This window comes from Sceloporus occidentalis, unplaced genomic scaffold (genome assembly GCF_023333645.1).
Source record: "Sceloporus occidentalis isolate IW3139 unplaced genomic scaffold, rSceOcc1.0.p SCAF_1, whole genome shotgun sequence".
Taxonomy (NCBI): domain Eukaryota; kingdom Metazoa; phylum Chordata; class Lepidosauria; order Squamata; family Phrynosomatidae; genus Sceloporus; species Sceloporus occidentalis.
In genome coordinates this window covers 106,958,428-106,986,171 of record NW_028316981.1, presented here as the reverse complement: position 1 = coordinate 106,986,171, position 27,744 = coordinate 106,958,428, and the positions used below count along the sequence as shown (strand labels likewise).

Here is a 27,744-nt window from a genome sequence, read left to right as displayed (position 1 = left end):
CCAGTAGAAAAAGGGACAAAACAAGGATGTCCACTTTCTCCTTTACTTTTCATAATAATTCTCGAGGTTCTCAACAACGCAATTAGAGATAATGAAATAATAAAAGGAACTAAGATTAAAGGTTATGAATACAAGCTTCGTGCTTATGCAGACGACATGATAATAATTTTAGAAGACCCACTAAAAAGTATAGACACTGTGTTAAAGGAACTGAAGGAATTTGGAAAACATTCTGGATTTAAAATAAATAAAGAGAAAACATTGATGATCACAAAAAATATGAAAAAAGAAAAGGAGATTGAACTATTCAATACATCACGGATTAAAATAGTAAAGAAGGTGGAATACTTGGGTATATGGTTGACCAATAAAAATTTAGATATATTTGATAATAATTACAAAAAAGTTTGGCTCCAAATTAAGAAAGACTTACAAATATGGAATAATATGGAATTTTCATTATTGGGGAGAGTGGCAATTATAAAAATGAATGTGATGCCGAAATTAATGTTTCTATATCAAAATATACCTATTATTAATAAGGATAAAATGTTTACGGATTGGAATAAGGAGCTAAAAAAGTTTCTGTGGAAAGGGAAAAAAGCAAGAATTAAACAGCTAATTCTAAAGAAAGACAGTGTTAAAGGAGGGTGTACCTTACCCGATTTAAAGGTTTATTTTTGGGCTTGTGGGCTTGTGTGGATCCAAGATTGGATGAAGGTAGATAAACCTAGCTTACTAAGCACTGAATCGTGTAATACAAGATATGGGTGGCATGCCTATTTATGGTACCAGAAACATCAGATTAATATAGATTTTTTACATCATGCGATTCGTAAACCGCTGTTAAGAATATGGAACATAATCAAGAAACGTTATTATCAGAAGGTCCCACTGTGGGTATCAACCCAGGAAGCCTTCTTCAGTAGGTGGGAAAAGACTAAAGATTGGATAAGATATAAAGACCTTTTGAAGATAAAGGGGAATGGAGAAATAGATATAAAAACGAAGGAAGAACTTGAAAAAGAAGGGAAAAGTATACAATGGTATGGATATTTGCAAATAAAATCTAAGTTTAAAGAGGATGTAAAGAAGATAGGAATTGAAATAACAGAAAATAGCTTAGATAAAATTCTTTGGGGAAAGGATAAGGGTAAAATTGCAAAATTATATAAGGAACTTATGTCCTACGAATTGGAAAGTGAAAATATTACTGATAATATGACAAAATGGGCACAGGAAATAGGACATACGATATCTATGGATAATTGGGAGAGTTCATGGAAAAAAACTGCTAAATTTACGGTCGCGCAAGATCTAAAAGAAAATTTTTTGAAGGTTTCTAATAGATGGTACCACACAACAGTAAAAATTGCTAAAATGTATAATCTTGGTACGAATAAATGTTGGAAGTGCCAAAATGAGAAAGGATCATATTACCACATGTGGTGGAGCTGTAGGGAAGTTAAGAAATTTTGGGAAAAAATTCATCATAACATACAAATAATGTTAAAAATACAATTTTCAATGAGACCGGAAATGTACTTATTGAACATGACCTCATTTATGGGAGAAGGCAATGAGAAAAGATATTGGAAAGTCATGCTATACCTTATAACTGCTGCTAGAATATTAATAGCAAAAAATTGGAAGAGTAAGGCGATACCAAATATGGAGGAATGGTTACAAAAAGTTTTGGAATTAAAGAATATGGACATATTGACATCAATATTAAAAAATAAGAGTGAAGAGGTGGAAAACTTGGAAATTATAGAGGACTTCTTAAAAAAATATTGGCATTTAAATGAGTAAAGAATATCTTGATTGTAACACTCCTGGGGTGAAAAAATATTGAAGAGTAATAACGGGAAATAAGATAAGATAAAGTATCTTTGTGAAATTATGTAAATAATGAAAGTACATGCAAGGAAGAGATGGTTTGTTTTATTTTACAGTGTAATTGTATGGAACACAGATAATAAGATGTAATAGATATGCAACAGAGTTGTTGGTATGACAATGTATGTTGTTCATTTTTAAAATCAATAAAAAATTAAAAAATTTTTTTTTAAAAAAAAAGGTTTACTCCTGATCAGTTTATGAATGATTGCTTTCCAGCATATTCCAGACCACTAAACATCAACAAATTACTCTATGGCACAAAATTATGTAACAGAAACCTTGTATACTTTCAATAAACAGCCCAACACACACTGGTAAAATACTTATGCAGACTGCAGTGTTAACAGGATTATTTTCCAGACTGGAAGGCAGTAAAAAGACCAAAAAAGATACTTAAAATCAGTGATCTGGGAAGGTTAAAAATGAAATGAAATCCCGCCATAGAATTTGTAAGTGCAAGTATAGTATTTTTCAGAGTGTAATAGCTTTGGACCTGGGAGATCCACATTGACCAGGCCAGCTGTAGAGTGTATCTAGTGTTCATGGGAATACCAAACTGGTGTGTTTCCTATCTGAATTATTAGAACACTAAAATAAACAGCAACAAAAATAATACTGGATACAAGCATTTCAGTTGAACACTTAACTGAAATGAATGGAGGGAAAGGCACAAAAACATCCAATTTACAGAATATTAAGGGAAATTTAATAATGACTATAATGGCCACTGCTGGCCCTCTGAACACAATAGCACCCAATGACAGTATACTGTATTGAGGAATACAGAGAGGTGGAATACAGTAACATCTGGAGGGCTACATGATTCCAAACTAAGGTTAGAAATTCTTAGTTTGTATAATGTTAACATGGCTATCCATTGTCAATTTTTTCTTTATATTCTCAGTGAGAAAATTCATGCACACCAAATGCATGTGAGTTACACATGGACATTGTTTATCACAGACATTTCCCAGAAAAAAAAAATTGCCAGAGAAAATCTGATCATATCAGCCTCGTCCTGAAAAAAGAGTCATTTTTGCCCAGTTATCTCTACTAATGGTGATTCTGCTTTGAGAATTAAAAGCTCTCAACTACACACCATTAGAGCATTCTCAGTCAGTTGACAGTCTATGTTACCTCCAGCAAACAGAATGGAGAATTTCAACATTATTTTCACCATGGGTCCTTCTGCCTTCTCTGTCTCTCTCTGTATAATTAGAAAAACCTAGCCAACTAGCAGACACTTCGGCACAACCAAATCTCTCCCTGCATTGCGATATGTGTCATATATTCCAACATAGCAGCATGAACATTTTGTCTGTTTGAAGGTTTCTTTTGAAAGGGTCTCACATCCTTAATTTTTCATAGTGAATACTGATAATCATGAATACAACCATAAGAGGGTGACCAAGATGATCAAAGGTCTAGAAATGAAGTCCTATGAGGAACAGGCTTATTAAGCCTTAGGGATGTTTAGACTGGGGAAGACTGAAAGGTGACATGATAGCCATCTTTAAATATCTGAAGGTATGTCATCTGTCAAAGATGAAGTGAACTTGATTTCTGCTGCTCCAGAAACTAGCACGCAAACTAGTGGATTCAAACAACAAGAAAAAAGACTCCACCTAAAGTTTAAGAAGAACTTCTTTAATGTAAGAGCTATTTGATACCAGAACAGACTGTCCCAGAAGGTGATGGACTCACCTTCTTTGGAGATTTTTAAACAGAGAATGGATGATCATCTCTCAGGAGTGCTTTAGTTGTATATTCCTGCATGGCAGGGGGTTGGACTACATGGCATTGGGGTCCCCTCTAACTCTTATGATTCTATTATTAAATCCTATAGGTAGGCCAGTGTCAAAGCTACAAGGAAAATAATGAGGATGTTGTCTTTCTGGTAGGAAAATGTACTTAATTAGGCACATCTGTCTCTCGAACATAGCACAACTTTGCTGAGAGGTAATTATGGCTTCAGCGAGTAATATACAAGTGGTTGATCAGGCTGCAACCTTGAGGCCAGTTGTCTGCTCCAGCTGACAAGTGTTTGCTATAGTTTCAGTCCTGCTTTCAGATGCTAGATGAAAAGCTTAGTTTTGGGTCACTGCCTCTTGGTCAGCTAATGAAATGTGTGGGCTTGCTTTTGCAGTGATTACAGGATCCATGCTATCTGCATAGCTCAACAGCTAGTTCTCCCTCCCTTTATTTCCTTAGAAAACTTGCAGAACTAATGGAAATGACTAGAACTGTGTTTTGTTTCTAGGGGAAAAAGACACCCACATGGAATGAAACAGTGGCTTCATCATACCTCACTCTTTGAAGTCCCTGACCTTTGCATGTTGAGCAGAGAGTTCTGCAAGGGGCTTCAACTCATCTTCACCAGAATCAGAGCAGATTCATTCTTGTGCTATGACTAGGAATTCTGGTAAAGCACACAGAAACTACCATATTTAAATGAATATAAGGAGAAGCCTTCTGTAAATATCACTGCAAAAGTGTCATTACCCAGACTAGGGACAGAAGGAATAATGGGAGAGGGGCTGGTATGTAGTCCTTTTTAGATATGACCATGTAGTCTACACTTGAATAAGCCTAAGTAAGATTTGTACTTATGTGTAATTGAACTCTTACTTAAGCTTATTCAAGTGCTATGTCTGAGTAGACAGAAGTATTTCTATCCTGAGAGCCAGTGTGGCATAGTGGTTTGACTGTTGGACTACAACTTTGAGACCAGAATTTGATTCCTGCTAAGCCATGGAACTCCACTGGATGATCTTGGTCGAGCCACATACTCTCAGCCCCAGTGAGTCTCATAAGTCAGAAATGACTTGACAGCACACAACAACAACAAATTTCTATCCTGTTTTCTAGAAACAGGGAAGTTTACAAAGGGGAGATTTCCAACAATTGGGGCAAGACGAAAGGCAGAATAGGGCTTCTATACCTTTTGTTTGTTTCTAGTAATTCCATGTACAAATTTCTGGTATCTACCAGCCATGTACCTCTGTTTGCCATAAATCTTCATATGCATCTGGAAATGAAATAAGTGGTTCAAGTATTCCTCTAATATATTATGCTACAATGAACACTGAGTAGCAATGAAGACACATGGAAATAATTAGTTCAGCTAATTTGGTCTTCTTTTTAAACAGTGCATAAAACACTAAGAAACATAACTGGCTAAGAATTTTCCTTATTCTTCCATAGTATGGGATCACTCAAATTTCATTTTATTTGAAATAAGAAGTTTTATTTATCATATGTATAATAATTAAACAAAGATTTTACTTGCATTAAGTAGATGAGGAACTGGTGCAATGCTAACTTAGGCCCTGTACACACTGGCCATTAAAGCCAGCATGGGGACAGAGTCGGGGCGTTGTGTCCTCATGACACACATCTGACTCCAGCCCTCCGGGTACCCTACACACTGCTCCACATGGCCTACAGTGCCATGATACTCCTCCAGCGCTGAGTCCATATAGTGCCCTCTAGAGGGTGCAAAAAGGAGCGCTTTTTGCAGCTCCTTTTTGCTCCCTTGAAAGGCAGAATCAGGGCCGCAGTGTGAGGTTGCCTAGCCCTAATCCAGCTATGAAAGGGTCAGTGTCCCACTGTTCCTTACGGGCTGTATGTACAGCCCATTAATCTGTATTGCAACAGCTCACTGAAAAACAAGAGCACAACAATAGGGAGTCAGATCCCATCTAATGTAAATTATGACGAGCTAAAGGGTACAAGAGTGGCCTAAATGCCCTAAAGGCATTAGATCTTGAAGATAAGCAAGGTCAGCCCTGGTTAATACTTGGATGGGAGACTGACAACAAAGACCAGGTGTTGTAGGTTATATTTCAGGGGAAGGAACTAGCAAAACTGAGTATTCTTTGCCTTAAAAAATCCTATGGTAAACAGATGACTTGAAAGCTTATACAAATACAAAGGGTACAAGGGAATTTTGGAAATGATTATTGTTTGTTGTTAAATGACCTCGAGTCAACCTCAAGTCATGGTGACCCTGTGGATGGGACATCTCCAAAACTCCCTGTCCTCTACTGCTCTGCTTAAGTTTTGCAGATTTATGCTCATGACCTCCTTAACGGGATGTGGCCATCTGGCATGTAGTCTTCTGGTGTTCACCAGAATGTTAAAGATACGGCAGAGCTTATACTCCTGGTATTATATGCTCTTCGTTTGTATATATGCTCTTAACTTGTAAGAGAGGCATAACAGCATTCTGTATCACATCTCCAAATAGTGTGTTAGGGATAATGTGAGCCTTGTAAGGAGAATGTAACAGTTACATCTTGAAATTCTGAAATCATATAAGATAGTGTTAGATCAGAGAAAGCCTATATGTTAGTGGCATCCACTAACCCACCAAATGAGCTAGGAGATTATCACACAAGCCTTTAAATCTGCTATTAAAGTTAGAGAATACAGTAGTCCCTTCACATTTGTGGATTTGACTTTTGGGATTTGATTATTCACACATTTGATTTATATATTCTCTCTAGGAATCTCTAGGTCCTCCAGCATAACTCTACCATAACTTGACCATTGAGTCACACTGGAGCGCCTAGAGATTTCTAGAGAGAAGACTTCTCTAGGTATTTGATATATTATCTACCCTGAGCCTCTATGAAAGAGAAGGGGCAACATTTTACATTACAGAATGGAGTATTCTGTAACTCTGTAACAGGGTGAACTACTCATGTTTTAACCACACTAAACTCACTGATAATACATGCACTTGTCCAGCACAGTGGTCACCTTGAAGCCCAAATACCAGATTCAGGAAGGTATCATAAGAATAAAATAGGTGGGTTACAGACCGCCCGTTTGGGGCGTGCCTGTAACCGGCCCTTTCCCCGCCGGATCAGGGCCTCAGCTGCCACAACAGCAGCCTCTGAGGCCCCGATCCGCTGCTTTCCAGGCTGCAGGGAAGCAGCAAAAGGCCGCTTCCCCGTGGCCTGGAAAGGGATGTCCTTGGGCTTTAAGCCCCAAGGACACCCGGTGGCGGCAGGGAGGAGGAGAAAGGGGCTGTTTGGCCCTTTTTGCTCTGTGTCGCTGGCGCAGCCATGTAAAGGCTGCGTCCAGTGACGCAAAGGTGGAAGGAGCTCCGAAACGGAGCTCCTTCCGGGGCTGTGGAAAGGGCGCCCCAGGCGCCCTCGCGCAGCCCCACTATGTCACTTCCGCGCAGCCCCGTTTGGAGGCGGTGCAGTTGTGACGTAGCAATGGCGGCCCCCGTGTGGAACGGGCGCTGCCATTTTGTGCACACACTGCGCGTGCTAGGGTTGTGGGCATGTGGAAGCGATGCCGCTTCCTAACCCTAGCACGCTTTTGTGCAACCCTAGTACGTGCACAGCGCGTACTTTGTGTGTGTCTGTAACACGCCAACATAAGGTGAGTGACAGATGCCCAAGAATTCAAATTACAGGACCAAGGTGGATAGGGGATCCATCACAACCCATAAAATAGGCACAGAAGGGCACTCTTCACAATATGGCTGCCATGGTAGCAGCATCTTAAACTGCTTCTATGGGGAAGGTGCTATGCAGCAAGTTGCTTCAAGGATAATACTATTACAGGCCAAACTTAGTTGGCATCTCTTCAGCTTGTATATATACCACTAAATGTTTCTACAGTATATCATTAAATAAGGACATATAACCTGGTAGAAACCTATAGATTGTAGAATATACCGCATAAAATCTGTGATAGCGTCTGCAGATCTTCTGCTTTAGAATAAAAGAAAGGGGGAAAATCTGGTTTAGATTTTATATCTGGGAAGAATATCAGATGTTCCTTTTTAAAAATGTAAAGAAAAACTGCAAAGAATGACTTCAGGGCACCGTGGGGGATAGTACAACACAGATACCTGACAAAGGTAATGGGGGTTTATTCTAAAAGTGGGGCGTGCACAACAGTCTAGTGTACAGAACAAAAAGATAAGATGTAAACTTCTAATTGGATAAGCAATGCCCTGCTTGGGAAAAGAAATAGGAAAGAATAAAAGAGCTAAGTTAGAGACTCATAATCGAGCTGTTCAGACAGGCCTCCAACATGAGAAGGCTGCATTTCCCCTTCCCAAGAAAAATTTCTGATAGCCATGACATGCTGCCATAAAATATCAATTCTGGTAAGGCTAGGAGATATATGCTTACCTGAAATTAATATAGTTAAGACTTGTTAAGAAATGCTCAAAGTTTAACCCTTGAATGCCTGAGTTGTCACAGAAGCCTATTTAGAAATACATAATGATTATATGGATGGAAAACTATGAAATTATGGAAGGACATGATGTTGAAGAACATGATGTGATTGCTACATGACTTCATATAAAATGCCTTACATATCAGGATATAGAATATAACTAAGCTGAAGTGCCCAGAGATGGCTATGTCTGTGTTTCTATCTGGGGGAAATATATCTGTATATATAGATCTGTCTATATGAATATTTGTAATAAATAAGCCTTTAAAAGTATCAAAAGAGTCTGTTCATTCCCATGTAAATATTATGAAACTCCAAGATGTGAAAATATTCAAGTGGAGTGCCTAGTTTATCCAGTATCATATATTGGGTGAGGAGAAGTTGACAAAGATGAATCCAGAGAGAATCTAGAATTAGCTGCAAGAATTATCAATCCTTCAGTCTAAGAGATAAGAGTGGGGAACCATGACTGTTTCTATGCTAAGCTATGCTGACCTGTCTCCAGTGCACGGTATGCCTTCATATCATTGCAAGCCCTATCAGAAATGCCTGAAGGTACCAAGACCGGCACCAATTTGTATGGTAACTGACAACACAGTTCAAGAGCTTGACATATATAGTAGCCAAGATACAGAGGAAAATCCAAGCAGCTCATTACTCTCCACTTTCATGAATTTGCTATAAGACAACATTTACATGCATTCACAGTTTTAGTTGATATCACCAGAAGTCTGCAAGTACCTAAACAAGATTACTCCTGCCTATAATTTGGTTTTAGGGCAATCAGTTCATGTCTATAAGGATAACAGGGTGCAGAACTGCATCAATCCAATTTAAATTAAATCTGCAAGCCAGTGGCCTCAAACAGTGATTAGCCTGTCTCCAAACCTGACAACTGTGAATAGGTTTTTAATTGTGAAAGCCCTAGTAATAATGAAATAGCTAGGATTAATGATTAAAATCAATAGTTTACATATTTTCCTTCCAAAAATCAAGCCTCCATGTTTTGCCTGCAGTTCATGGTTCTTTTGTTTAACAATATAAAGACTGGCAGGCTTGCTATTATCAAGAAAAAAGCATTCAGACAGAATGATTACTAGTTATTAACTATGTAAAAGTCATTGAAGGAAGCAGACAAGATTTGATGGTGAATATATGAAAAAATGTTTTAAGAGAAAGAAAAAGAGGATACAGGCATACCTCAGTTAACAAAGCCTCTGACTTAGGGCATGTCTACACAAGTCAATTAAACCAGTTTCCCCTCACCCTCATCATGAACTGTCTACATGACACAGGACCAAATTCATGATTTGACTGTGGATTGTCTTAATAGGGGAAGGCCAGTTCTGCACAGAATCCACCTTATCCCTGCCTAAATCAGTTTTCAAAAACTCACTTTTTGCTCTGGATTTTGGAGGAAAACCCAAAGCACTCCATAGAGTGCTCCAAACAGCTGTTTGCATGCATGTCCTGCTGCGGTGCCTGGCATTGCCACAACGAGGCAGCCACCAATGTGATCATTATTGGGTACCTCATTTCTGACTTCAGGGGGAGAGACTTGCACCAGCACCAGCAGCATTGGGTGGCACAGCAGGCCAAATGTGTAGATAGCCACCCAGCATCATTACACAATGCAGTGGTAACAGGAATAATCCAGGGCAGCTCTGGGAACAGAATAGTCCAGGGGCAGCCTGGAGTATTCTGGCCGGTGTAGATGTGTCTAAAGCTCCTTTTCCATATCTTCCCAATTTCCCCTTTTCCTCTTTGTCCTCTACCCAGCTTCTAAGCAGCATCAGAATTGAGATGATAGTGAAGGAGTGCTGGAGAAACAGACTGCAGCAGTTTCACATTGCTAGGAAAATGCTTTGAGCTAGGAAAAACGGGATTCTGCCCTAGCCAATCCTACCATAGCTATGTATAGAGCTGTAAAATGTTTGTTAAATTTTGATGGCCCTGCATGCTCCTTACCTTACTCTCCCATTGCAGCTACTGAAAAGACTCACATCACTATTTCTGATGTGGAAATGGGATGCCTGGCCATGTGAGTGCAGCCAGGCATTTTGTTTCCATGTCAAACACAGTGATGGGGGACTTTTCAGTAGCAGCAACAGGGGAGTAAGGTAAAGGGCACAAAAATATCCACCAATCCCCACGCCAGCCTGGGGCTGATCCGGCTTAGTTCCCTGGGCCAGGAAAGAATGGGCCAAGCATGTGCTTTCCTGGCCTGTCCCCTCAGGGCCTTAGTGCAATGGTTAAATGCCTGTACTGCAGCCACTCATTCACAACCATAAGGTTGTGAGTTCAATACTAGCCAAGGGCTCAGGCTCGACTCAGGCCTGCATTGTTCTGAGGTTGCTAAAATCAGTACCCAGTTTGTTGGAGACAATTAGCTTACAGTTGTAAATCATCTAGAGATTGCTTAGGTGGTATGAAGTGGTATATAAATAAAGCTTCTATTGCTATCTTCTTGTGCATAACTCATGTATAGCTTCCTCAAGGTTCAGACTGAATGGTAAGAGGAGGTCTAATCAAATTAACTTGTTTCCTACTTAAGTTGAGCTCATGTGACTGATTCTGATAGTGAAGAAAGGAGTATTGACAGGTGAATGTGATCTGTTGATAGACTTGCTTGTCCTTCTGCACACGTATGATGATGTGCTAGATATGGAAATCAAACCAATTTCACATCAGGAGAGGAAGAAAGTGCTGATGCAATGGATAGACAAATTTGATCATTTTGTAAATGTTCGTCCATGTGGTCTAGGAGCCTAGTATGGTAATCTCCAGGAGCAGGTTTTTTTTTTTTAATGGGATTTAATACTGTATTGAACTGGTCATTGTGGAGCTTGTTGTGTACTGCCTCTTTAAGAAGCAAGGCTAGAGTCCAGTCTGAACTGGCCAGAATACTCTGGGGACAGCCTGGAGTATCCTGGCCTCTGGAGCTGCCTTGACCTCCTGATATAACTTCATGTCCAATTCTAACATCCATACATGGTGATGGGGAATACAATGGCTTGGACAATTCTAACTTGAATGCTCAGTTGTATATCTTTGTTTTTTGGATGTTGTCTAGTTCTTTCATGGTTATCCTTCCCATTCCTAGTTTTCTTCTTGTCTCTTGGCCATAGTCTCCATTCTGATCAATGTTTGATCCAAGGTAGGGAAATTCTTACTATTTCTGTTTCCTCATTTTCTAGGTTGGATTTATATAGTTCCTCTGGGATCATTATTTTTGTTTTCTTTATTTTCAGCAGTAAGCCTAGCTTGCACTTTTTTCTTTGACCCAATCTTCACTCCTCCTCCTTCTGAATCTAAACCTGCTCTTTGTGTGATACTTTCTGCATACAGGTTGAACAAGTAGGGTGATAGTATGCAGCCTTGTCTGACCTCTTTGCCAATTCTTTTTCTCCATATTCTTGTTCTAAACAGAGATTTCTCACTGGGACTATCCATAACGTTACGAGCTTTTCATAGTTTTGTGTGATCTATGCAGTCAAATGCCTTGCTATACACTATAAAGCACATGCTGATTTTTTTTTTCTGGAATTCCTTGATGCACTCAATTAGAATCGTAGAATCGGAAGAAACCACAAGGGCCATCCAATCCAAAATCCTGCCATGCAGGAAATCACAATCAAAGCATCCCCAACAGATGACCATCCAACATCTTTTTAAGGACCTCCAAAGAAGGAGACTCCACCATTATTATTATTATTATTATTATTATTATTATTATTATTATTATTTATATAGCACTGTAGATTTGCACAGTGCTGTACATAAAAACAATAAATATATAAGAGTAAACCTGCCTATGGCGTACAATCTAAGAAATAATAGGATAATACATATAAAATACATAGCAATACAGGAAATGGTTCAATAAAACAGCCAACAAAAAAGAACATCAAATAGTAAATGATAATCAAGCAATGCCTAGGAACACTTCTCTGAACAGGATGGTCTTCAACTCCATTTTGAAGCTGGTTAAAGAAGCGATGGCCCTTGCTCGCGGGGGAAGAAGGTTCCAGGAGTGAGGGGCAGCAAGTGAAAAGGGGTGAATCCGAGATGGGGCAGAGAAAGTCCTGGGCTGGGACAGCCGACCTTGACTACCAGAGCAAAGGGACCGAGTGGGAAGGTGAGGAGAAAGAAGGTCTGATAAACAAGGAGGGGCCAGCCCATGGAGGGCTTTAAACGCCAACAGCAGGAGCTTATACTGAATGCGGAAAGGGAGTGGGAGCCAGTGAAGGGATGCCAACACAGGAGAGATGTGGTCAGAGCGGTGGGCGGATGTGATAATGCGTGCAGCTGAATGCTGGACAGAAATTAAAGGATGGAGGTGAGAAAGAAGAAGCCCAGCCAGGAGGATGTTACAGAAATCAAGTCGTGACACCACTAGGACATGGACCAGGATCTTGGCAGTAGAGGTGGAGAGATATGGTCGGATTTTGGCAATATTGTATAAAGAGAATCTACAAGCCTTGGCTGTGGTCTGGATCTGAGGGATACATGACAGAGAAGAATCAAAGATAAAAGCATCCTCTGAGGGAGTGTGTTCCACTGTAAAACAGCTCTTACTATCAACACGTTCCTCCTAATATTGAGGTGGGATCTCTTTGCAGTGTGATCTATAGTGCCTCTTCCTTTCCTGAATCCTGCTTATACCTCTGAAATTTCTCTCTCTATGCATGATTAGAGTCTATTTTGCAGACATTTGAGCATAATTTTGCTTGCATGGGAGATTAATGCTATGATCCCATAGTTAGTGCACTATTTTGTGTCTTTTTTTCCTTTTCTTTTTTTCTTCCTTTTTTTTTTTTTTTTTTTTTTTTTTTTTTTTGTGGATGGGGATGTATAATGATTGCTTCCAAGAAATATGCCAGCTTTTTATTGAAGTGTGAGATTTTTCAGATCTGGTCATTTGCAAATGTAGTAACAGGGTAGGCATTCAATTTAAAATTTATTGCTTACGTACTTTACTTAAATAATGTTTCAGCCTTCAGACAGGCTTTTAGACTGAGCACTTAGCACCTGGAGTGCTACTGACAAGACATGTTTGGCTTGGTTTAAACTTTAAAGCCCTTTTCTTCCAAACACTTCACTGGTTTAAGGGGTAAAACACTAATCTGTCCTCCCCCTTCAAATGCAAAGGGGAAAAAGCTACAAGGAAAAGAGCAAACATAGCTTTAACTGTACATATGGTTCTTTGTCACACAGGCTTAATTTTTTGTTGAGCCCTGGCCAATGTTCTTAAAATTTTCCTATGATGAAGATTCAGAAATAGCTAGATAGATTCAGAAATAGTTGTAGGTCATTATTTCTGTCTGATTATAAATTAATCTGAATAGTGTTATGTTTATAGAAAAACTTCATTGTACAGAAAAGGCAATACATCTACAAATAAAACTAGAGAAAAGACAGTAAATACTTCACTGTAGAGAAAAGGCAATAATAAAAGGAAATTTCTGCTGCTGTCCTCCTCCTCCTCCTCCTCCTCCTCCTCATCTATTCTCTGCCCTTTCCTCAACTCCAGGACTCAGAAGAGGCTGTGGTGCTCAAGGCAGAATTCTCTTGTGAACATATAAAAGCTTAATATCTTCCTTTTCTCCATATATAATTATGTATATAATATGTATAGCCCAAAAACCCACCAAAAACTATAATTATGTATACTTTCTTCAGCTCTTCTTGTTTAGCTTTTTTAAAAAGTTGAATTACAACTCCATTAATCCAATCCAACAGAGATGGGAGCTGTGTGGCCCTCCATACATTGTTCGACTACAACTCCCAGCATGCCTTGTAATTGGCCATGCTGGCTAATTAGCTTACTTGCTGTTCACCGCTATGATCTTTGGAATAGCGGTATATAAATAAAACAAATTATTATTATTATTATTATTATTATTATTATTATTAAAGCTGCTGAGAGTTCAGTCCCCCAATATTCTGACAGTCCCACAATTCTATCCTTGACCAACAAAATTGAGCAATGGAACTGCTGGACATTGGCATTCTCTAAACACTTTCCATCACAAGCTATTCCATTATTTTTTTGTTCAAGGCCATGCAACTATTTTAATGCTCTTGTACACAACAAGATGCTAGTGTGGGGTTTGGTTCCACTTGGTAGTTGTGGTAGAGGTAACAATAATATCATAGAAATCTCATAAATAATTTGGGGGGCGGGGTTGTATGTAACAATAGTATTAGCACTTACATTTCCATACTGCTTTATACTGTAGTGCTAAGCACTCAAGTGGTTTACAATGTGTTAGCTAATTGCCCCCAATGAGCTGGGTACTCATTTTATTGACCTACAAAAGGATGGTAGGTTTTGTCCACCTGAAGCCTTGCAGGATCGAACTCACAAAATTTTGGCTGCAGTACTTGCATTTAACCACTGTACCACCAGGATGTGCACCACTTTTTCACATGGTGTTGATTAATGATCAATCATGGCACAGAAGGGATGTGATGCTTGTGTTTTGTGATGTGCAAATGTTTATTGAGTAATATTACTTGGGAAGAGCTCTGAAAATGTACTTTTTTGAACTATAACTCCATTAACTGCCACCCAGCATGTGTGTGTTTTTTTAATTGCCTTCCTCTGAGTCTGAGAGTATGGGACATCCAGGGAGTTGATGATGATGATGATAATGATAATAATGATGATGATGATAATAATAATAATAATAATAAATTTATTTATAGCTCGCCCAATCACTAGGAATCTGGACAGGTTACAACAGTAAAAATACATTACAATAAAATACTAAATGGTCCCTTCCCAACCCCGTCCCCAATATTAAAACTAGAATAAAACAATCAGAGTTTAAAAACAATAAAATGCAATACAGCATTAGGTTAAAATTAAAAACAATTTGGCGGGCAGAGAGACATACATCAGAAAATTGAGATCATATTCATAAACATACATTTCCATAGCTGAGCAGGGTTTCAAACACTGGTCTCCCAGAATCAATATTTGTGGGGTGCAATTTTAGTTTCCAGGGTGTTAACTCTTTTTTGTTGTTAACTGCCCTCGAGTCGATCTGGACCCATGGCAACCCTGTTGATGAGACATCTCCAAGACTTCTGTCCTCCACTGCTCTGCCCAACTCCTGCAAACTCATACTCATGACCTCTTTAATAAAGTCCATCCATCTTGCATGTGGCCTTCCTCTCTTTCTATTTCCCTCTACCTTTCCCAGCATTACTGCTTGCCCATTTCAGACTGAGTTAGCTCAGCACAACTTTGCATTACAAGTAGTCGATCTCACAGCAATATACTGGAATAATTTATTTACCTAGCTACCTTGAGAACTGCAGCTAAATTCAGAGGAAATGAGTCAGGGTGAGTGGCTGGAAATCTGTCGGTATGTTTTTGTGTGGTATGGAAACAGCACAGAAACAAGAATGTTGAACAGTCTGTTAAAAATAACACTACTTGTGTCACAAAAATTTAACATCTTCCACAGTACAGGGACTTCTAATTCTGTTGAACTACAACTCTCTTCATCCTCTGATAGCTTGGTGGTTCAGGATGATGGTTCAGGATGTTGTAGTCTAACTCAGCTGGAGGGTGCCACGAGGTGGATCTAATAGTTTCGACTTGACACCAGGATATTATGTACAGTTATATGTAGCTATATGAAGAGCAGAGTTTGGAAAGTTAATCTGAAAAAATACAATCTCACACTGGGCATGCTGACTCTGAGATTCAGAGAGTTGTAATCAAAAAATGTAACTTTTATTGTCTCTGATGAAAAACAATAAAAGAACAGTTATTTCCTCCTTATTTGTATAATATCTCTGGATTCTATATGTGTTTATTTTATCCATTGAGGATAAGTGTATTTTGCTTTGAATGAGAAGTTATAAAGAAATGTGCACCGGGGGGAATCAAAGCTGCAGCCTGCAGGCACAGAATAATGCAAATGGCATTAGTACCTATGCATGTAATTTGAGCAAATTTTCACTTTTAATCCTTTGAGAATTTGTCAGGAATGTGTCACCTTCTACTGAAAGGGATGATCAACTTGAAATATCTCATTCTGTGAAGAGTGAGAAGAGTCATAAAATTTCTCATCTGACCCTTCAGGAACAAGAAGAATCTGCCAGGATTTGCCATGGAATATCTGAGAAACTCCACAGCAAACTAGGGGCCAATTTGACCCAGTTAAGCCCATTTATCCTAGGATAGGGCTGGATCCACCAGATTTGCATTTAGCCTGCCAGGATCCAGCTTGATCCTGGCCTGGCATATTGGCCTGCATCATTTAAATGCAAGGGGTACTGGCCTGAGCTACTGGCCTGCATCCAATGCGAGGCCGGGAGGAACACTGGACTTTTGGCCCATACAGACAGCTCCTGAGGGATTTAAAGTTTTAACTGGGGAAACATTTAGAAAGGACTACTGGGCGGCATCAAAGGGTCATTTTCAAAGAGAAGGACAACACCAGAGTTCAGAGGAACAATCACTGACATACTATCAATGGCTTAAGATAGTACAGGTTAAGTAACTTTTATCCAGAATTCTGAAATCCAAGATACTCCAAAATCCAAAATTATCCACATGGGTGGCTGAGATAATGACACCTTTGCTTTCTGATGGTTTAATGTACACAAACTTTGTTTCATGCACAAAATTATTTTAAATTATTGTATATAAAATTATTTTTAGGCTATGTGTATAAGGTATATTTGAAACATAAATGAATTTCATGTTAAGAGTTGGATCTCATTTCCAAGACACCTCATTAAGTATATGCAAATATTCCAAAATCCAAAAAAATCTTAAATCCAAATCACTTCTTCCCAAGCATTTCAAATAAGGGATATGCAACCTGTAGTAAAGAATACAATTGGCACAGAGTGTGTGTGTGTGTTAAAAGTCTAATCAATGTTTATACTGCTATTCATGCAAAACAGGTTCCATTTCCTAAATAAACAAAGGAGGCTATTGCCTGGTTAGTATACATTAATAAGGGCTTTTCCCTTTTTCTTTACTTAAAACCAAGTTCCTGAAATGGCTGAATTGCAGGGGCAATGCTATTACATCCTCTATAAACACTGGGAGCTTTTATCAATTAATTGCTTGCTCGGAACACTGTGAGAAATTCAGGTTTTGTTCCAGATATAACACAGTACTCATTAATCTTATTGCAGTGACAAGAAGAGAGTAACTGAAAGAAAGTACAAATGCCAATTTGAAATAACTTACTTGGGAAAAAACATGTGTGCACAATTCATGGGCATACACATCACTGTTTAATCTAGATGTTACCCCATCAGTTCTTACTTGCCACGGCAATATTGCAATTTTCAGACCAAATGATGTAGACTTAGCATTGTCTGCCTTGGCTGTTTATAACAAGGAATCGTTATTGGAAAAGAAGAATCAACTATAGATGTAAAACTGTAGTAGAAGAAACTCATTTTCTTAGCCGCAGTGAGATTTCTGAGGAACTAAGAATAAAATTCTTCTAATCCATGTGTGGGGACCATGTTCCCATTCAGAAACTTGATCTGAAAGCTTAATATTTTCACTGTTACCATGCCATGTATCAGTGGGCCAAAATAGAAGCAAGCTCATAGAATTGAATGAGGCCTTGGAAATCATGCAGTCCAACCATCTTGCTATCTAATTCCTGACAGTTTCAAGTTCTATCTTTTCCCCGCAGCTATCATTTCTCTTCTTTTGAGTTTCATCCTATTAGACTCTTTTTTCCTTTACAGCTCCAGGTTGCAGTTATCTATCGCCCTCCTGGTTCTGCCACCCAGTTCCTCTCAGACTTTGAATCATGGCTGACATTCTTCCTTTCAGATTCAGTCCCCACTTTGATCCTAGGTGACTTTAATATCCACATTGATGATTTCACTAACCCTACAATGTCTCGCTTTAACTCTCTCCTAGCTTCTTTTGGCCTCCAACCACATTCGAACTCTTCAACTCATTCTCTCAGTCACTGTCTTGACCTAGTTCTTGCTGCAAACTGCATCATTTCTGACTACCTGGCACTTGACTTTCCACTATCTGATCATCATTTAATCTCCTTTGCACTTACTTATACTCCACCTCCTTGTCACACTGTTCAACACTATTTTTGTGCTCTTCAAACTGTTAACTCTAACCATCTTGGTCAGACCCTGGATTCATCTCTCTCTTCCCTAAATCTCGGGGATTCTGCTGATTCAGCAATGTCTTTATTTAACTCTACTCTTTCCTCGACTCTTGACAGCTTTGCCTCTGTCTGTCTTGGGTTTTTTTTAATTTAATTTTATTTTTATTTTTAAAAATAAACAAGTCTGTCTTGGTTTTTTATTTAATTTAATAATTATTATTAAAAATAAACAAGTCTGTCTTGGCTTAACAATGATAGTGATTATGATGAAGATGGTGATATTGATATCAGCTAGTTTCTGAGGCTGCGCTCACTGTTTCTGAAGCCGAGATAATATGACTTTCCAAAGTGCCTTTTCTGTGTGTTTTTGGTGCTTTGAATGCTAACAAGCCTGCCTTGCTTGGACAAGGATAGTGATGATGATGAGGATGGTGATATTGATATGTGCTCATTCTTTCTGAAGCCAAGAGAGTGTCACCTTCCAAAGTGTGTTTTTGGTGTATTTTTTGTGCTTTTAATGCTAACAAGTCTCCCTTGCTGTGACAATGATGGTGACGATGATGACGATGTTGATACTGATACTCTCTGAGGCATGGCCAATGTAAGTTGCTCTTTTTTACAAACTCATGAGCAGTGAAGAAAAACCAAAGTCCCTTGACCAAGTACACACTTCTGAGAAGTACACTTGGTGCAAGAACTGTGAAACCACCTTGACATGTTCAACATGCATAGCCATGTTAAACCATGCTAAGTGTTAAACCCAAGGGGTTTGGTTATGCAATAAGCCTCTGAAATATGCAAGAGGCAATGTTAAGTAAAGCCATGTGAAATGCCCAAATGTGCTGTTGTGTGTGTTTTGGAATGGAGGTTGGGGGTGTTTGGCCAGAAAGGGAAGTCCATTTCTGCCATCTGACTAGGAATAATGCCCAAATGTCCTCCATTTTGATCATGCCTAAGAAACATGCATTTATATTAACATTTTTTAAAAATCATCAAATTTTTTCGCATGTCCTCCATTTTAAAAAATGTATCCTACATTTGAAAATGCTGTCCTATATTATTTAATTATTTATTTTTTGGGGGCTCCCCCACCCCTTTGTCTAGGGGACAGCAACCCGGCCCCCAGCTCAAAAAGGTTGCCTACCCCTGGTAAAAAAAGATGCCAGCAAACAACTGACAAGTGCAGTTTGCACTGTTTTCTGTAGGTGGTAACAGTAGAGACCTTGGGGAAAGTGCAACAACCAGGGACATAAGCTTCCTGTGGCTTGGTCACCCATTGAGTTTATAAGTGGGCCTTACATATGGGCATATACAAACTGTGTCCGAGGAATTGTATCATTATTTCCCAAACACCATTTACTGGGCTAGCCAGTAAATCTACCTTAGCTAACCCAGTAAATAGTGTTTGGGAAATAATGATACAATTCCTTGGACACTATTTGCATATGCCTATACATAAAGCCCATCTTATAAAAGATTCCCAGTTTATAAAAGATTCCTAACAGCATCCTTTCAGCTAAAAATATGATTATAATGAAGTATATATCAGTTGTTGCTGTTCTGTGCTTTCAAGTCATTTCTGATTTATGGTTACTTTAAGGTGAACCTATCATGGTGTTTACTTGGCAGAATTTGTTCAGAGGAGGTTTGACTTTCCTTCCTATGAGGCAGAGATATTGTGACTTGCCCAAGGTCACTCAGTGGGTTTCCATGGCAGAACACGGATCTGAACCCTTGTCTCCAGAGTTGTAGTACAAATCTCAAACCACTGCACCATGATGGCTCCCAACATCATTAGTGATTGCTAATGGAAATTTTAAGAAATAATTGTTTTACAGTTTAAAGTTCTTCAAATTTGAAATAAAGTTAATAGAATCCTCATCTTAATATATTTTCTGCTCTTATAGATTCCTCTTACAGTATATGTCAGGAATGCTTTGATTGTGTATTCCTATGGGGGGGTTGGACTGGATGGCCCTTGTGGTCTCTTCCAACTTGATGATTCTATGATTTCTATAGTCATCACTTGAAAAAATGCACTTTGGCCAATAAAAGAAGCATGGCTAATTTTAAACACTTTGAAAGCCTAGGAAAAATCCTCCTCAAACTCTATCAGACTCTGGAATTATTATTTATTGACTACATTTTTAAAATTATACTTGTCACATTTACATTTTGTCTTTCTACCAGGAAGCTCACGGATTTTTAAAAAATTGTAGCTTAGTCCTTTATAATTCCTTTTACCAAGCATGCAATAAAAAAACAAACAAACAGATTCCACTGTTCTAACCACACACAAAACTCAGTTGAGATCTCAGCTCACTCCCTACTTTCTGTGCATTTCAGTGAAAGATGGCTATTAAGTGCCATGAATCAGTCTGCTATTGCTCACACATATAGCCTTATCATAACGGAGCAGGGTCCATAACAAAGGGAGTCTCAGCTACACTTTCAGGGTACTGAATTTGTTTAGGAGTCTCTTGCCATCCTTTTGAAACCAGACTGCCTACTTTCCATTTATTCCTGTTCCTGAAAACCAACATGCTCCCACATTCAGCTTTGATGGGAAAGCCACAATAACAAACCAAAGAGCAGAAGCAAAGCACATGATTCAGGAACTGGAGCAGGGCTGGGGAACATCTGACCCTCCAAAATTTTTGATTCCCATTAGCTCCATTCGTCATCGTCAAGTTCTTGAGAGCATTAGTGCCAAATAGGGACATAGTTTGCTCAGCCTTCAATTTCAGTACTAGACTATGATTGGGAAGATCTAGCTTCTTGCTCTGCTATGAAGAAATTTAAGATCACCTCAAGCTTCTGCATAACCTACCTCACAAGGATGTTGTGGAGACAGAATGGGGGGAGTAGAACTAAGTAAATTATCTAGAGCTCCTTTGAGGAAGAGCAGAATATAAATACAAATATACCGTAAACAATATTGTGATAAGTAGCTACTCTGTGAAACTTGTGAGATACAGAAGATTATTGCATTGCATTTAAAGTAACTTATCCCCAGGAGGATAAAATCACATTTAATTTTAAAAGTGGGTGTTATTGCACACAGCTGCAGCTGGGTGAGTGCAACCCGTATGCAGCCTGGATCCCAGCTGCACTTAATCCAGTGGCTTTCCAAAAATGGGAGCTTGCCATTTTTGAAAAGCCACAGGATAAGCATGCTGGGATCTGGTCTGCATATGGGTTGCACTCGCCCAGCTGTGGCTGTGTGCAGTAACACCCGCTTTTAAAATTAAATGCAACTTTATCCCATCAGGGATAAGTTGCTTAAAATACAATGTGATAATCTCCATAATTTCAAAAGGGTCTTCTCCTCCCCATTTGCCTGAAAAATCAATATTAACTCAGTGATGTAGAGTGTAAGTAATTCTGTCAACAAATTATTTATTGCAGAACATCAGTACTATTAAGTGACAATGACACAATGTTATCAGCCCCAGTTACTTTGCATAACATTGAACTTTCCTCTCAGTTTCTAAGGAAACACTTTGAGGCACGATATTTATCAGACTGTCTTTACAAACACCTCCGCCAACACTTAATCAAATCTCCTTTCCAGCTACTGCAAATTAATAACAAGTTTATGCACTATAATTGAGAACACTAGGATGATACAGGCATCAGTATAGGACAAACACTGAATGCGCTGCCTCAGCTGCTGCCACACTGGAAAATTAATGCAGTTTGACACCACTTTAACTGGCATAGCTCCATCCTATGGAGTCTTGGGATCTGTAGTTTGTCATGGCACCAGATCTCTGAGAAAGAAGGGTAAATATCTCACAAAAATACAAATCTCAGAATTCCAAAGCACTGAGCCATAACAGTTAAAGTGGTGTCAAACTGCATTAATTCTGCACTGTAAATGCAGTCCTCTTTTCCAACTCAGATTCTGCAGATCATAAAGTTTGCCTTTCTAATTCTATAGCCTATAAATGATTTAGTGGCAAAATTACATGTGTGTGTTTGTGTAATGTGCAGACAGAGAGAAAACCAAGTAATTCTTAGAGTCAAGCATACGTGTTTACAGGAACTTTGACCAAGCGCTCTCTCTCTCTCTCTCTCTCTCAAAAAGGCCTTGCATATGAACATGTGTAAAATAGACACATGACGGCATGCACCACAATCATTACCCACATTCATTATCCTTTATTTCACGTTATTTAGGTAGTTCACGTTATTTGCTCATTACCCTTTATTTCACATTATTTAGGCAACTCACCAATTCAAAACCAGTCCAAAGCAACCTTGTACTTGGTTTGAGCATTGGACTATGAATCTAGAAGGCAGGGATCAAATCCCACTGGGTGACCTGGTGCAAGTCACACACTCTCAGCCTCCTCAGAAAATAGCAATGGCAAACCCCATCTGAATAAACCTGCCAAGAAACCCCTGTGATAGGGTCGCGTGAGAGAAAGAGAGCGCCCCAGCCAATGCCTTCCCCCAGTAGGAGAGAATGAGTTTGCAAAGGGAAAGAGCCAGAAAGGGCTGAGAGGAGGAGGGAGGGAGGCAGTGTGTGTGTGTCTCTGTGGGGAGGGCTGCTTCATCCCCAAAACAGCTCCAGAACTCCGAGAGGAACTTCGCGAGGCTGAGAGAAAAGTCCCCCACAATCGAAGGGAGGGAGGGAAGAAAGGCAGATTTTGGTGATGTCTTTTAACTTTTTGGTGAGGCCAGAGCATTTTCTGGGCAAAGGAGCTTGGGAATTGTAGTCTGATTCGAAAGCAATCCAAGGGCAACTGAGACATGCATTCCATACCTGGCAAATTTGAATTGAACACAACTTTGGAGTGGAACAGGATTTGTAAATTCTATATTACCCCGAATTTACACATCTCTCGGTTGACCCTGGATTGGGTTCGAATTGACTTAGCATTGACTTTGATTACATATGCTAACCTCTCGCACAAAAACATGAAACCCCATTATTGCACCTGGGATCATACTGGATTGATCTTCCAGTTTCCCCCGTGTGATAACGTCCATTGAAAGACATTGCTCTGTGACAATGGATTAAATTTTAAATATCCATAAAATCACCATAAAGAAGAAGATGAGCTATCTGAGTGTATTGTATTCTGATGGAAGACTTATAAATTTCCAAGTTTATACATATCCAGTTGTATGTCAGATACCTCACATAAAGATACTACTGAAGCCAGCATGTTATCATGCTCTTGCCAAGTTTTCCATTAGCAACAGTTGAAGTGAGAACCATTTTTATACTCCATAATTCAGATCTGGGAGTCTATCCAGAAACATTAAAAACTGGATACCACTATCCACATTTGTCCCACACCAAAATTGTTAATGAGAAAAGCACGCAGAAGTGGTCTCTCACTAGCAAATCCAATACTGTACATGCTTGCTTATTTGCTTAAGAACTCCTTATTGTAAATGTATAAATTGGGCACAGTTTATACAGTCTTTCTTTGGAAAAAAACAAAGAGTTCTACTGGGGTATGATACAAACCAAATGCTGACACCAAAGATAGTTTAACTTTTCTTATGAAACTAAGGCCCAGTACAGACTGCCTGAAAACAGCACCCATTTTAACTGCGTGACGTCCCTCCAGAGTTAAAAGGTTTTTCCAGGTTCTTTTAGTGGTGCCCAAGTTACGTCGCGAATGCGCCAATGTGTCCATTACGTCAAAATGGCGGCGGCCCACTGCAATGACATAGTAGGGTTCCGGACCATGCTGCGCGGTCAGGAAACCTAGTATTGCCACCGTCACACCCCTTTCAACCCGTCTGTCTCGGGCCAATGACAAAACAAATTATGTTCCCAACTTAACCCACTGATGATTCCATTACTAAATTTTTTCATAATAGGAAATATTGACAAACAGTGCATGTCACTACTGTATATGTGTATGTGTTTCTATACTCTAGAAAAAGCAAAGTGTATATGTGGAGATGCTTGCAAGGAAATAACAGGCACCAGCACTGAGAAGAACTTCTGGACTCATCACTGGCTAGTTTTTACCCTGCTGTTAAAGGACATGGTGTGGATATTCATATGTTCAGAGTTGTTCAGGCATTGCAGCTTGGTGCTGTATTCTAAAATTTGGCAATATTTGGCTTACTGAACTACAAAACTTTTAAAAACAGGCTTCCAACCTGTGATTGGTTGGTTACATGGGCATACATCATATCGAAGTGTTAGGAGGACGACTTGCTCCCTTGATCCCTGTCCCTCATGGCTGACAGCTCAGGGGGGAGATGTGGTGCGACTTATGTTGCATCGCATAATTAACACATCTCTAAGTGAGGGTCAGTTTCCATCTAAATTAAAATTAGCCGTGGTCAAACCCCTGCTAAAGAAGCCCTCCTTAGACCCCCTGATTCATAATAACTATCGGCCCATCTCGCTGCTGCCTTTTTTGGGGAAGGTGATCAAGAGAGCAGTCGCTTTCCAGCTTCAATCGATCTTGGATGACACCAATTTTCTGGACCCATTTCAAACCGGCTTCCGGGCGGGCTATGGAGTTGAGACTGCCATGGTCGCCTTAGTTGATGACCTCCGTCTGGGCATGGAAAGGGGGAGCGTGTCCCTAAGGATGGCATCTCTCCTCTAGATGCCTGCTTGGCGTCGGTAATGGGCTGGATGAGGGAGAACAAACTCAGTGTGAATCCAGGGAAAACGGAAGTACTGGTGATAGGTTCCCCGGCTTCGGGTGGTGAGATCTGTCACCCGGTCCTGAATGGGGTCACACTGCCCCTGAAGGACTCGGTGCGCAGCTTGGGAGTGCTCCTTGATTCGTCGCTCCAGCTGACTTCTCAGGTGGATGCGATGGTCAGGAGTGCTTGTTATCAGCTTCGGCTGATACGCCAGCTGCGTCCCTACCTGGACCGTAAGGACCTTGAATCTGTCGTACATGCTTTGGTAACGTCTCGATTGGATTTCTGCAATGCGCTCTACATGGGGCAACCCTTGTACCAAACACGGAAGCTGCAATTGGTGCAGAACATGGCAGCTAGATTGGTCGCTGGTAGCTCCAGGTCGGACCATATAACACCTATTTTAAAAGACCTTCACTGGCTGCCTATCCGCTTCCGAGCTCAATACAAGGTGTTGGTTTTGACCTATAAAGCCCTAAATGGCTTGGGCCCAGGGTACTTGGAGGACCGCCTCTCCGCATATAATCCGCCCCGCACACTCAGAACTTCTGGGACTAAATTGTTGGAGGTCCCTAGGTCTAACCTTGTACGGACTTCACAGAGGGCTTTCGCCATCGCTGCCCCTTCATTCTGGAACAAGCTCCCTGTAGAGCTTCGCTCCGCCGCCTCACTAGTTACTTTCAAGAAAAACTTGAAAACGTATCTATTTCGGCTGGCCTTCCCACCTTAGTTAGATTGTTTGTTTATTTCCCTGCCCTCTTTTTTCCCTTTCGACCTTGGATCGATGTCAATTATTCTCTCCTTCTCTTTGCCCTTGACATGTGTATTTTATTGATTTCCTGTTCCTGTTTTTGTTTTTTGCAGTAGTGTTCTTAACTTTTTATATTGAATTTTTATCCTGTTTGTAATGTTTTTAAATTTTGTAAGCCGCCTTGATCATATTTTGGAAAGGCGGGGTAAAAATAAAATTTATTATTATTATTATTATTATTATTATTATTATTATTATATCAAGGAACACAGCTGTTAAAATTCTCTCCATGTACCAAGGACAGGAATCCTATACTATGATATTCTTTATCTTTATAGAACTCATATACCCTAAAATACATGTAGGCATCTCATGGCCCACAAGCTGCTGTAGTGGGGGTCAGGCAGCAGACCGCCGCTTTTAGGCAGCCTGTAACGCACCTTGTAACTCAATTATAGAACAGACTTCTCTAAAATAGTACATGTACCATTTAGAAGTCACTCTGCCTTGAAGCAAATGGGCCAAAAGAACTGTTATGATTCAGGCCACTACCACAGTCCTGAACTGGCCCGCCAGAAAGAGTGGATTATATCCACTCCTTTTTGGCCCGTTTCTTCTTCCTTGGTGCAGCATCAGTGTGGCCTTCAACTGAGATGGGGTGTGCGTTGTCCAAACACCGGCATTTTTTGTCCATGTGTTTTGGGCTTTTCTCTCTCTCTACACACTCCTTTGAATCTTGCTAACTAGGCATACACTCCATGGTCAAGCTGAAGTACATAAATGATGGACTAAAGCAATTGTGGTGCATGGTGCTTAACAGAAGAGAGTGAATCATAAAAACTAAATTTACAAAATAAAAATATAGTGTCTTAGTGGGACTTCTCCAAATTTACTTCCAGACTAAGAAGCTTATCAAGTGGAAGGGGCCGCTTCGGGCCACGCATGACCTGGAAAAAATGGATTTCATCGCACAGCAAATCATCCTCAAAAGGGCCCCATTCCATCCCTCGGTGCCAGGCCGTTCCCATTAAGTGCTGAGGGGCGCCATTTCCGACGAGAACATTTAACGCTCCTCAGCACTGAAAAATCAATTTTTTCCAGGTTGTGCGCATCCCAGAGCGTCCCCTTCCAATTCCCATAACGGGGGAAAAAAGGTGTGTGGTAAGCTTCTAAGTCCATGACCAGAGTGTAATCACAGCTAATGACAATCAATACATGCAAATTTATATTTGTGCCTGAATAAACACTTCCTGGCTTACAAGATCCAGTCTGCTGGAACTGAACTGCTTAGGCAAATCATTGAAACTAATTTAAAGTTCTTTTTCCAAGGCCCAGATCAAACACTCATATTTCCTTCTGGCAGCTAATAAACTGGGGTAAATTGCCAGGTGAGCATAAGGCAGATTCTATGCTGAAGCTCCTGTACCAAGTAAAATGTGACAATGTTATTAGCACATCCCACACAGTATTTTAAAAAGTATGTAATTGCTCCTCTTTTCTTTTTTGCTTTTGTGATTGATTCTAACCAGTACCACTGAGCTATTAAAAGACTTCTAAAAGGTATTTTGGCTTTCACTACAACTTCCCCAACACATGGTATTAGAATATGCAGTTAGCACAGAACAAAAGTTCTCAAATAGTTTGTGTACTCCTGGATATGGGGTTGTTGGTTTTTTTTGTGGTAGTGGTTGTATGTGTGTGAGTGTGTGTGTGCACCAAGTTACCAGTAGCAGTAGACACAAACAACCATGTGGGAAAACCCCTACTCTTGGCTTTGTCAGCATCTCCCACAATTTATTTATTTAACACATTTTTAAGTTGCCCTTTGATAAAGTCATCGGGGAAGTGTACAATAAAAATGGCAAAAACACTGGTATAATATAAAAATCCAGATAGCTATAAACTAATCATGAACATTTTTAGAAGAAGGAAAAATATCATGCCATGAATTAATGATGTAACGCTTGAGCAAACAAGAATGTTTCCATCTGGTACCAAAATGACATCAAGGTTGGCACCATGTGAACCTTCTTGGAAAAGATGCTCCATAAGTGAATTAGCCCATCCATATGGCACAAGAAGGCCCTATTGTTCTCGCAATCCCCACCCCCTACAGACAAATGTGAC

General features: G+C 39.7%; 1 protein-coding gene across 1 annotated transcript in view; it reads right to left on the bottom strand.

Annotated features, from left to right (window-relative positions):
• LOC149321933 (5-hydroxytryptamine receptor 4-like) overlaps positions 1–27,744 on the bottom strand; it is a 298,644-nt gene that overhangs the window by 148,667 nt on the left and 122,233 nt on the right. The window lies entirely within an intron of this gene.